Source organism: Hylaeus anthracinus, unplaced genomic scaffold (assembly GCF_026225885.1).
Source record: "Hylaeus anthracinus isolate JK02 unplaced genomic scaffold, UHH_iyHylAnth1.0_haploid 5, whole genome shotgun sequence".
Classification (NCBI taxonomy): Eukaryota; Metazoa; Arthropoda; class Insecta; order Hymenoptera; family Colletidae; genus Hylaeus; species Hylaeus anthracinus.
The window spans coordinates 2,024,431-2,035,925 of record NW_026535322.1 but is presented as its reverse complement, the minus strand read 5'-3'; positions in this window follow the sequence as shown (position 1 = coordinate 2,035,925).

The following is an 11,495-nucleotide window of genomic DNA, read 5'->3' as shown; positions in this document are numbered from 1 at the left end:
AGTCTTTGTTAACGCGTGGTTAAACAATTAATCTCGCCGCTGGGTAAATTAATTCTGGGCTCGCTATGCTCTCCGACGTGTGTTTCTCCTTTTATGATGCTAATTGCCAGAACGTTATTGTTTGCGGCCCGTAAAGTACAATCGAACGATGAAATTTGTTAAACATCCAGCCAAAATATTCGATTCCCTCCCTTTCTGTCACTTGTTGTTCCGCGAACAATTTGTAAAATATTATCGCGCCGCATGATTTTCCGCTGATAACGTATTTTTGCCATTTGCAATTGCAAGCCATCGATTTACTCCAATTCTATACATTTTATATCTGTTTCTCTTTTCTTCGCGTTCACCGCAATATCGAATGGAGATTGCCAAAAGGCTATCGGTCAGAACTGATTGGCGAAGCGGAAATCCGACTCTTTTGCATCGGTGGCCGATGGCGTCTCTTTCTCTTCCTTGAATCGAAGATCAAAGGTCCGAATCGACCGTTGCGTGTTTGTGATTTCCTTGTAACTTGTATTATTTTCGTTCGATCCTGATGAAATTTTGTCGAGTTACTCTTTACATTCCGAGGCCAGAGAGGACGCAGACGCTTGTAATATTCGTCGGTTTCGAAGGGGCGTCCAGCCGCAGAAATGGAGGGCACTACTCCCGTCTGACATTCAAATTTCAAATGTTCGACTTTTGCTCAACGAGAAAAAGGATACGCCGTGGCCCGTCTATTCATCGCTCAAAGGGATCATTTATCAACATATTTGATATGCTCTCGGGTTACACCGACGCGGAGGAACCTTGCCTGGTCTTTCCACCCGGGGCTTCCATAGAAATAATATGCTAATCGCGCGAAGGCGGAGTTTAAAAAGTGCTCCGATAAATTCTCGAGACTTTTTGACGTAATTTCGCCCCTTCGCGCCGCCGCCACCGTCTCGAAAGATTCTTTTTGCACGGTTTCAGACATCTTAAAAGAGACCCACCTCCACCCTTCCACCTCGTTGCGGTATATCAGACGGCTGAATATATTTTTTGGCGGATCCCCGCCGGATGCCGCGACCTGCTTCACTGGGGTAAAGGATTCTAAGCTGACTTCCCGCGCCGACCCCCCCCCTCTCCCTCCCCCCAGGAAACCGCAGAAAGACGTTTCTGGGACATCTTACTTCGAGACTCGTTTTATAACAAATTTTCTTCTCGAGAAATTTATCTGCAGACATAAACGAGTCAACCAATAGATTACCATCGAAGCTGGACGTATTACGTGTCGCGTTACAGTCGAGGTGGAACCACAAGTAATTCAAGAATTTCAACGATTAAGAACGACTCGAAGCCGATAGTCGCGCTTTCCAACGCGTAAGTGATTGACGCGAGACGTTAAGATCATTTACAAATCCCCTCAACGGCACTTATGCGTGCGGTGACGCATACGCACATATTTATGCACCCCTCCCCTATACATATCGTACCCTCATACATACATCGGTCGTATTAGCCGCAAAGCGTACGAGTCCAGGCCGATTCCGTTTATTTAACCCAAGCGACGGTGTCGAGTCGTTACTTATCGAGACTTGGCGCGGAACTACGTCGTCACTTTCAATGATAAATCAGAATCCACACCCTCCAGCGTAAGATCGCATAGGATTTTCCTCGAATCGACGCGCACCGAGTCGCCGAAATAATTGATAGTCGAGGAATCGTATCGCAAGCGTTCAATTTTACAACCCTCAGAGTTTTCCAAGTAGTAATCCCTTGGACACCGTTTCTTATACTTTTTCCACTGACTCTTTTTCGAGAAGCACATTTCTTAACTATCGTTGGATTCTTTAAATTATCACGGAACTCGATTCGTCAAAGTATGAAAAATCTCAGCGAGTTCTCCATCCCCTTTTATTCGTCTCGTATCGTCAACGGATGACGTTGAACCAATCCCCTGGACATTCAATTACGAAACGCCACGTCAGCGGGACACTTTCAAGCATATTGAGGCTGGATCTGTACCCGGTCGCTATTCGCTTTAAGCTCTCCTTTCCATATTTATCTTGGCCTCCTTCATTACGGGCCACTTCGAGCTCCTCCGCTCCCTCCGCGTTCTTTCCCTTTTTATCGTTCGACATCTTCAGGATTGCGTAGTCTCGACTTCTCTGTTCGAGGAGCGAAGACGCAGATTGCTTCGCGTGGGAGAGGAATTTACGAGCGGCTATGATAAACTCTCGACCAGCGTAATCGAACGTCTTTCACGATCATTTCCACGGGGGATTGCGGCGGTCGGATTAACCGTAGGTTTCTTTCGATGCGATTAAAAAATATTCGCCGCTTTTCATCGAACAGATGATACTCTTTGTAATCATCCTTAGACTTTATGATTATTTTGCAGAGTTAAGATTCGATTAGGACGCGACTGGATAAAAGGTCCGAATAAATAGAACTCGAAATTTCATCTAGTTTCCGAGTCTTTTCGAGTATTTGTCGAATCGGTACGTCTTAGACTGGGATTTTGTCGCTGTATGCTCGCTCCCCTTTTTTCCTTGGAATGGCTGGAGTCGGTGTTGGTGTACGTCGAAATATTTCGAGGCGTTTCGCAGGATCATAAGAGTGTTCGACGTTTCCGCGGCGCGGCTGCCTTAGTCGGGGCATACGCCCCGCGATTTAAGTCGTCAACTTTTATGGGGGTAGTTTTCGCGGAGACGGTTTCCGCGGCAAGCCGCATAAAAGGGGGTTGGAAGTTTCTGGTAATATGGCGGCTTCCCCGCAGGAATATGGCCGGCAACTGTATACAAGAGATAGCGACAATATTGAGGCGACGGGAGCCTCGATGAAAACCAACTGGATTTTGCTTCTCTCTCGCAACCGTATCGGGTCACTGGCCTCTTTTTCTTCTTGCAATTTCTTCTACTCGTGGAACTCGCATCCGTTCGAATTATCGCGACCGTCTCCCCGCACGACCGTTTGTTGCATTTCCTGGCGAAGAGGTCCAGATTTTCAGTGGCGTGGCTCAGCGGCTGTCGATAGCTGGATTAAGAAGAGGACTGCACTCTCGACGGCGTCGTTCAGAGGCTGCTGATTGCATCTGGCATTTGTGTCACGCTCTTGAGTGCCCAGTCGATATGCCCCGACAAATTGGGAATTGGTATTCCGCTGACGGTCTCCGCGACCGCCAGACGGATTTGCGAAGAAGCACCTTAGGCTAAAGGAGAATGCCAGGGGCGGTCTGGCATGAGGGGGACGCCGTGGGTGGACCACTGGATCCGTTAAACTTGGTCAAATCGCTTCTCGACGATCACCTCGCACCGGAATACTAAGGACTGGCAAAAGAGGAGCGTACGTTGCCAAACGTTCCTTTTTCTGGTGGATCGTTAACTGGCTGTGGAGCCTCGTGGTTAAGAGATTTTTCTCCAATTACCAAACTATCGACCAAACTTTGGGTCCAAGAAGGAAATCTTCAAGTTTCGTGCCTCGTCTACGGTACGTTGCTTCTTTGTTTTCATCGTTAGTACCGCGTAACTTGACTCTTGGACCCCTACGTTCAAGTCGAGCTTTTGTAATGAAATTCTCCATCGGGAAGAGTTCCGTTTGTTTCCTTGCTCGAGACGTTTCAGGCTTTTTGTTATCAGTCGAACGCAGCTCGAGACTGCTTTGAGCGAGGTAGCCACGTGGTTCGATATCCTCCGATTCGATCCTGACCCTTTGCGGAAATATGGCTGACCGAGTCGCCAGGAGGACTGCGATATAAAAAGTTCCGCGCTATATTTCGCAAGGTTCGAGAGGACCATGATCTTTGAAAATATTGCAACACACGTTGACTCGTTTCTCCGAGAATTGTGAGAATTGTCCTCAGATCGTGGAAATTATGAGCGAGGAAGTTTGGGTCGCTCAGAGATTTTCTTCTACTTTCCTCTCCAAGACTCTCCAAGACCACCGACGAGTCCCTCTATTCTGGAACGTTTACCCTTCATCGGAAACTAGCGATTTCAGCGGTTAATTCGAGATCATCCGGTTTCAAAAGCTCGCCTCGATCGACGGAAATTATTCTTTCTACCGTACGATATCCATCCAGCCGACGGCACGGCGCTCGTTTCGGGCAAGGGTTGATAATAAATTCAAATTTAGGGGTGCGCGCAATCTGTGATTCAGCGCCATTAAGCACAGGATCCTGCGAAGAACGCCTCGCGCTTACTTTCTCCTAACTTGGCACGTCCGCGAGTGGTTGGGTCTTTAAATCTGCTAAGAGGTAAAGGGATCATCGGAAATCCCCGGTATCGATTCTTTATCAAGCAGCAATTTTCCAACAATCCTTGTATAGTCGCTGGTAGGGATCTTGTGAGGTCGTAAATTGACACAGCAGTTATTGCTTTGTTGCCATTGATCCTTAGGGCGACAGGAATATCGCGGCTCTACGATTTTTCCAAAATGGAAATGACTCTCGAACGCAAACCTTCATTTTCAGTCAGACAATTCATCCCTACCACTTACCATAAATTGAACGAATTTTGTAAGGACGCGGATCTGGCAATCGCGCGATTTAAATATTCCATTGAAAAGAGTATCGCAAACTTTTTTACAAGGGCTGTAACCGACCGGAGGAGCATTCCTTCGAGTAACGACGATGGATCCTATGGATGGTCGAGACCGCCCGGCAAGACGTATGCGCCAGAATCCTTGAATCTCGAATCAACTTACACGATAGAGATATCGTGGTCGTAAAGCACGTGAAATAAAATCTATTTAAGTACCATAGAAACAGAATGCTGAACGAGCAGGCTTTATGGGTAATCGAACCAAGTTTTTAACTGTCTAGATGCTCCTTTCCGGGACATAAAGTCTCAGGAAATAACCGTGCATCCGCGAGAGGAATATTCGCGGTTAATGCTGTACTCGTCGTGGAACGTCGGTGATCAATTAATAGAATAGGTATTTCCAGTGGCGCATTATATCTCCACGAAACACGCGGACGCTCCGTTCAAGAGTTTCAAGGAAAAATAGTTTAGTCGCGAGAGAGGTGATCTCATGATGAAAATTAATAATATTTTATTCGCGTGGAAAGTTTAGAATCGAGCCTTGCCCACGAATGCTTGTTTGTTAGCAAGGATGCGGGGACGAATGGATCCCGGCGATAATGAATGTGGAATCGGGACGAGAAAAAGAAGGTTTCCGGGAGGCCTTGATTTATATCGGCTCGATATTTTTCGCAGGTCTCAGTGTTTCTTAATTCGAGGTTTCGTCGCGCGCTCGCCGCGGAGGTAATTCGATTTCCCGGCGAATCGGTCGGAAGTAAATCAGAGTACAGTCCCCGGTGAAATTCAATCCGTGGGTATTCCTCATAATTTCCCCAAGATGCACCGATACACAGTCCGTTTCCCAGGCGTGTCGCACCGGCGCGAGTCGTGCATTAGTCTCGACTCGTTGTCGCTAGTGCAAACACCGTCTACGAATTCCTTCGAGCGTTCTAACCCATATTTTCAATTTGTAGGGCCGATTGTCATCGGACTACGAAGCTCTCAAAAATGGGATATCAAGCTCGTAAATTGGACGTCTCGAATCCATTATAGGGCGACGCGCTACGTTGCAAATCTCTGGAAAAAATGTACCAATTGCTGTATTATTCGCGAAGGTGTGTTAGAAAAGCGGCTTTTCGACTCCGCGGACGAGGGTATCTCGAGTGATCATATTTTTTCTAGTTTCGCGTTCACGCTCGTGCGATCGGTGCTCGGTCGACAATGGCTAATTGCATAATCAAACGCAGCGTCGAACGAATGCACCGGGGTGCATTCCACGATTTCATCGCCGGACGCGGTCTATCGTCGGTCGTCGTTACGTTCGATCGGTTCCGCGGCACAGAGCCGAGTGGAACAGAGCAGAACGGAGCTGGGTGCGGAGCGGCTGATAAATCCGACGTTGTTGCCGCTATAAATCAATTATAATATTTCACGGTTGGCTTCGGTGTATCGATTATCGGCGATAAATGTTCCTGTACTTTCCCACTTGGAAGCCTAAGCGGCGACGAAACGAATACAATCTCGTTGGTCCGCCGCGATCGCGCAGGTCAGAGGTGTCCGAGCTAAAAGCTCGAGCAGATCTGAATTACGATGAATAATTGAGTGGGGGGAGAAAGTGAACGCATACCGATGCAGGAACTTACAGGTTGTATCGTCCACGCCACTCTACAGACACTGTGAACTTAAAAATGGCGCACAGACGTTACCAGAGGCACCGTCACTGTTTTTAACATGGCCGCTGTGGTATGGCTACGGCATCAACCCGGAGGCGGTGCATATTCCTTCTTCATATTCCGTTATTAATAGGCAGTCGCGCGACGACGCGTCGAAAACGACGCTCGAAATGAATTCACCGCGGCGCGAGGGAACCGGATGCGGTCTATCGTTGCCCCGTCGTTCCGTTCGATCGGGTCCGCGGCCGCGGACAGAGCGACGAGCAGAAATCCAGCGGAGGCGCTGATAAATTCGACGAGCATCGTTCCCGCGATAAATCAATTATAATATTCCACGGTTCGCTTGGGGTATCGGTTATTAGTAAAACCCGTCGCCGATGCGGAAGGCGGCCATATATTCACGGGGTGTTTCTCTCGATTACAAATTTCGCGTTTTCCTGCGCACGGGACACGAGACTCGAATCGAACGGCAGTTGCCCATCGCGCTCTTGGTTTATTTTCTTTTCGAGCCTGTTTCTGATTTGTGCAAAAAAATTTCCATTTTCTGCGATGCGAGCATCACACCGTGACGTGTACGCGACGCGTTGCGCTCGTTACGACGAAGGGCATCGAGGATAAATCCTTGTATTCGACCTGTTCTGCCATGAAACGACTGATACCGCGAACGAAGGCTCGACTACGGTTGATAATGGATTCTGGACGGTTTCGTTGTGTTCATTTGACTCTTGAAATATTTCGTCGGAACCATTGAACATCGATTTATCGTTTTCTCGTCTCACCTTATCTGCAAAGGGGAGGATACAGCTTCGGAGTATCGAGAAACAAACGACCGTAGCATTGCCACGATGAGCTCTGCTTTTGATTCTATAGCAAGGATGATAAGAAATACTTTGCTATGAAAAATGTGAAACATTATTTGAAAATAGGGCGTAGACGCGTCGCGTCGGTCAAGGGATCGGTATCGTCCAAATTTCTGGATCATCTTCCAGCTCTTCCTGGTCGCTGGGAGCGCAGGTTCGACGCTTCCGAGTTATTCGTACAGATCTAAAGATTTGGAACGCACCACGGCACCGCATTTGCATAGTCTACCGATTCCAATGCTTTCCGCGCCTGCACCCTGGCTCCCTTCATCCAGGACTTAGTTCTTTCCACCGTCTCCGATGCAAATTACAATATTCCCGTGCCATTCGTTCGGATATGAAAATATATGCGTCTCCCGATCAAAATAACCCTGCGCAGCGAACAAAGGAGGGCGCCTTCTCGTTTGCCTGCTGCACCTGTAACAACGTTCCTGACATTTCAGTGACAAAAAGTTTTGGAGATGTATTTTATTCACGACTGATACAGAACAGGGTCCGATTGTCGTTAAGCCAATAAGTTAAGCCTATGATTGGAAAGGGAATTTTATTGACGCGACGCATTGTGTACATTCATTATCGTTCGGGCACATAATCGCAGGGATGCACGGATGGGCGATGATTCCGTACTTACTTGGAGACAGAAGGGTTCACCGAGGCGCCCTTTGTGTGTTTTCCGCGAATCTTCTCTCGGTTATTCTCTAATCGTGGAATCAGTCGGACTAGGGAATTCGGAGAAGGCGATTCTAACCCGCATGTTGCAAATCCGGTTACGTTTCACCGAGGGAGAACGTCAGAGGGTGAGTCTCATTACGATCTGAAATAATATTCCCACTGGGCCTCTCCGCGAGGCACCTAAGCGTTCTTGGCACAGGAATTCGAACCTTCGAACCGGCTGAATTTATTTAGTACAAAGCAGCGGTGCTATTTTTGTAAAGAATTGAAATTTCTCTGGTCTAATCGGCTGGCAACGATAGGCATCGTACTTGCCCGCGAGAGTAATGTTTCCCACGCGACCGATACCGCCGCTCTCGGCGCGAACTTGCTTCTTTTTTCTTCTATAGCAATATTTAGATAAACCGCGATGTACGTGCGTCGACTATGAAACAGCCGCGCGAGAGAGATACACGGGAAACATTGCGCGTTTTATTGCCGATTTCATTCCCATCGGGGCGGGTTGCGTTTAATCAGTATCCGCTCCGATGAAACGTGCCGCATATCGAGCCATAAAGCAAAAACTGCAATGTTGGCTTTCGATCGGACACCGTTTATTTAATCCAACGCTTTGCTATTCGCGCATCGTGGGAGGAAAGTGGAGATCTACGAATAACCGTCTCGAGATTTCGGAATAAAGTAGCTTGAGGCGATGAATACCGAGCGCGGCCGTTTGATACGAACCACAATCGCGAGACGTTGCTTAAAAAAGGGGTCCCCAACGAAAGAACACCGTCGTCTCTCGGGTGATCGACGATCTAATTATTTTCAGTCTTTCCTCGTTAGCTCTACGGGGACAACCGTACCTCCCCTCTCGGTGCAAATCGTTCCTTTTGTAGCGACGGCGTGTTATCTAAATCGCGTCGAATATTTCCACAGTAGCACGCCCGCAGGTCTCTGCTCGCCGGTGTTCCCGTTAAAAAGCAACTCGCGTATCAATTTCACGGGACAACGCGGTGCATCGCGGGTAATCCGGCGTGCTGGATCGTCTTTTTGTTCCTGGCCGCTTAATATTGCTTGTCCCGCCGTAATCTCCACACCCCCGACACCCTGTTTCCCCTAACCGCCGCCCACCGCGTTTCGCTCCACTACTTCTGCCCACCCCCTTCGTCGCAGCAGCGTAGACTGAAATTTTCTTCAAACGCTTAGTACACCCTCGAGGAAATTAAACAACGTTCGCCGTTCAGCGGAACCTCTGTCATTCCTAGATTAGTGGCAGATCGAGTTATTCTCTATTAAGCGACAAAAGTTTTTGGCCATTGAATAACAAATAATTTATTCAACTTTTAAGAAATTAACCGATTTGTGCATAGGACGGCTCAGTCATCCCGTCCATTCATCAACGAACAAGACTTTTCGAGGAGAAGATGGAACTCCACGAGTATCCATTGCCTAAATCGCGTGTATTTCTTTTAAACTTAATTTCTAGGAGGATTTCCAATATTTTGTAGGAAAGGTTCGACGAGGGTGTTGGTTTTGCCCCTGAAGGTTCGCGCCAATGGCGTTCTTTTCGGTGTTTCGCAGCTCGCCATCGCGGAACGCCGCGTTTCCGTGGTACTTAACGTAAGTACGTCGAGTTCGGTGGAGAAAATAAAGAAACCTCTCGAGTTTTCGCCTCGTCCACCCGTTCTTCGACCCAGAGTGTCCTCGGCTGTGCCGCGACCGGGAGGGACAACGTTATTTTACGGCACGGTGAGTTTGAGCCTCTTTCATCCGGCGACGCGATGCTCGCGCGTTGCGATTCTGACGGTAATGGTTGGCGGAGGCGACGATGGTCGTCGGTGGTGGTGGTGGTGGTTCCTACCTAGCCGCCACACCCTCGCGTTGCCTTCGGTTCGCCCTCTGCGCGCTGTTTAATCTGATCAACCGCGGATTATATCGGACAGCACCCTGACGAGCAGCAGGAGAAAAAATCGCGACGACGTTCCCCGCGCTGCGGTCTTCGGATAGGTCTCGTTGCAAGGGGTGGCAGGATCGTCGAGATTGCGTATCGTCGATGGAAATTCACAGCGTTGCGTTGGAAGCATCCCATCGAAGCGAAACGTGAAGATTGGCGAGGCCTGGTTAACGATTTTTAGTTATTAATTTTGTTGCGTCGCAAATAAAGGATGCGAAGTAAAAATGAGGAGAGTATACAAGGGTTGTTCGTATTCTGGGAAACGAAACGAGACGCTTGACCGTAGGTTATAGCGGGCGGCTGGAAGCGGAGCACACTTTCGTCTCGTGGAAATTGCAGAAGGATAGAGAGGTCTTGCCTTTTTATTAGATCAAACCGAGTGTGACCAAGCTGTACGTTCAACTTGACTCGGTCACTCGGCTCCTGTCCGAGCGAATAAACGTCGCCGCGCCTTATTCCGAGCCACCCCCTTTTCCGCAGCCATCCCCGAGGCACTTTTTTTTACGTCATCGAGAGACTCTGCTGTCCCGACACCATTTTACCGGCCAACGTGCTCGTCCGGGTTCTCAATTTCATGTCTCACCCTTGTATGCTTCAGAATTCTGCAGCGAACGCACGAATTCTTAACCAAAACTTCAATGGTGTCCATTTCTGTGGTTATTTATGCACCGTTTAGTCGAACATGGTGGCGAACGAGGATAAAGGTACATATCCTTGCATAAGTGCACGAGAAAGAGATTAAATAGAATAAATAAAATACGAACGCAGAAGGTAAATAACCTCGAGATTGATCCTCGCCCAGAATTGAGAGCCGACAGGAGGACAAGATTCCCGGCTCGACAAAGAACGCCCGGTCTGCTTGGGGACGGTAATAGCCACCGTTTCCACGTATATCGTCCGGGCACCTTTCTTACGGTCGCCTATTGCAACGACGATGGCGTAGCCGTAACTCGATTTTGCGTTCCATCTGAGACGTTGAACGTCCCACGCGGCCCGCTCCTCAATAAGGCAATTCGCTGACCCGAATTGACTCCCATTGCCGCGGAAAGAATGACTTTCCAAGCGATATTTCGCTCGTTGGAAAGGGTGCCTTCGTGAGTGGTCTTCTATTCTTGCGTTAAAAAGGGGAGAGGCTCCTGAGGGTCTCCCATCGGCGACGAATTCGGAGAGGATATACGAGGGATATCGTCTGTTCGATTCGACTAACGCGAACGAGAAAGATCGTTCGTTGATTGAATATTCGCGCGAACAGAGCCGAGTCGGGGATCATCGTTAATCGTTATGATTCTCTAGGGGCGAATAAATGCTCGCGGCCGATCCAGATTCGGAATTCTTATCTGTTCGTCGAGCTTAATCCTCCGTTGCGAAGGCGGTCGTGCGGTAAAAAGTATTTTACGAGCTGCTTATACGTTTCAGCGGTCACCCTGACACCGAATCCAATTTTCCAGATAGGATCTTTAGTAGGGATCAGGTGTCGAAGGTCCCGGGCTACTCCCAACGTGGTGTATTCGCATTTGTATGTGAAGGCATGACATCATTATGGACACGCCATTTTCATAGAACCGAGAGCTTACGATTTGGCTCCTTTTCCAAAATCGAGCACTCGCGTCTGCCTTCGCCAGTGTATCGCCATATTTTAATATTTCCTGCGACAGCCAGAGAACCAGGGCCAGATAAAATGCTTTACGACGCCGAGGAATTAACCCTTGATTTCCGGGCATTACTCTCACCGCGGAGTCTGCCGAGATAAAGGGGTGGCTCCCTCCTTACTATCTCTCCGCGGCATAATGGCCGACGAAGAAGGGCACCGTTCATCGCGAAAGATATAATGGTGCCGCACCGTGGATCCTCCACGGCCCCGTACACTCGCGAT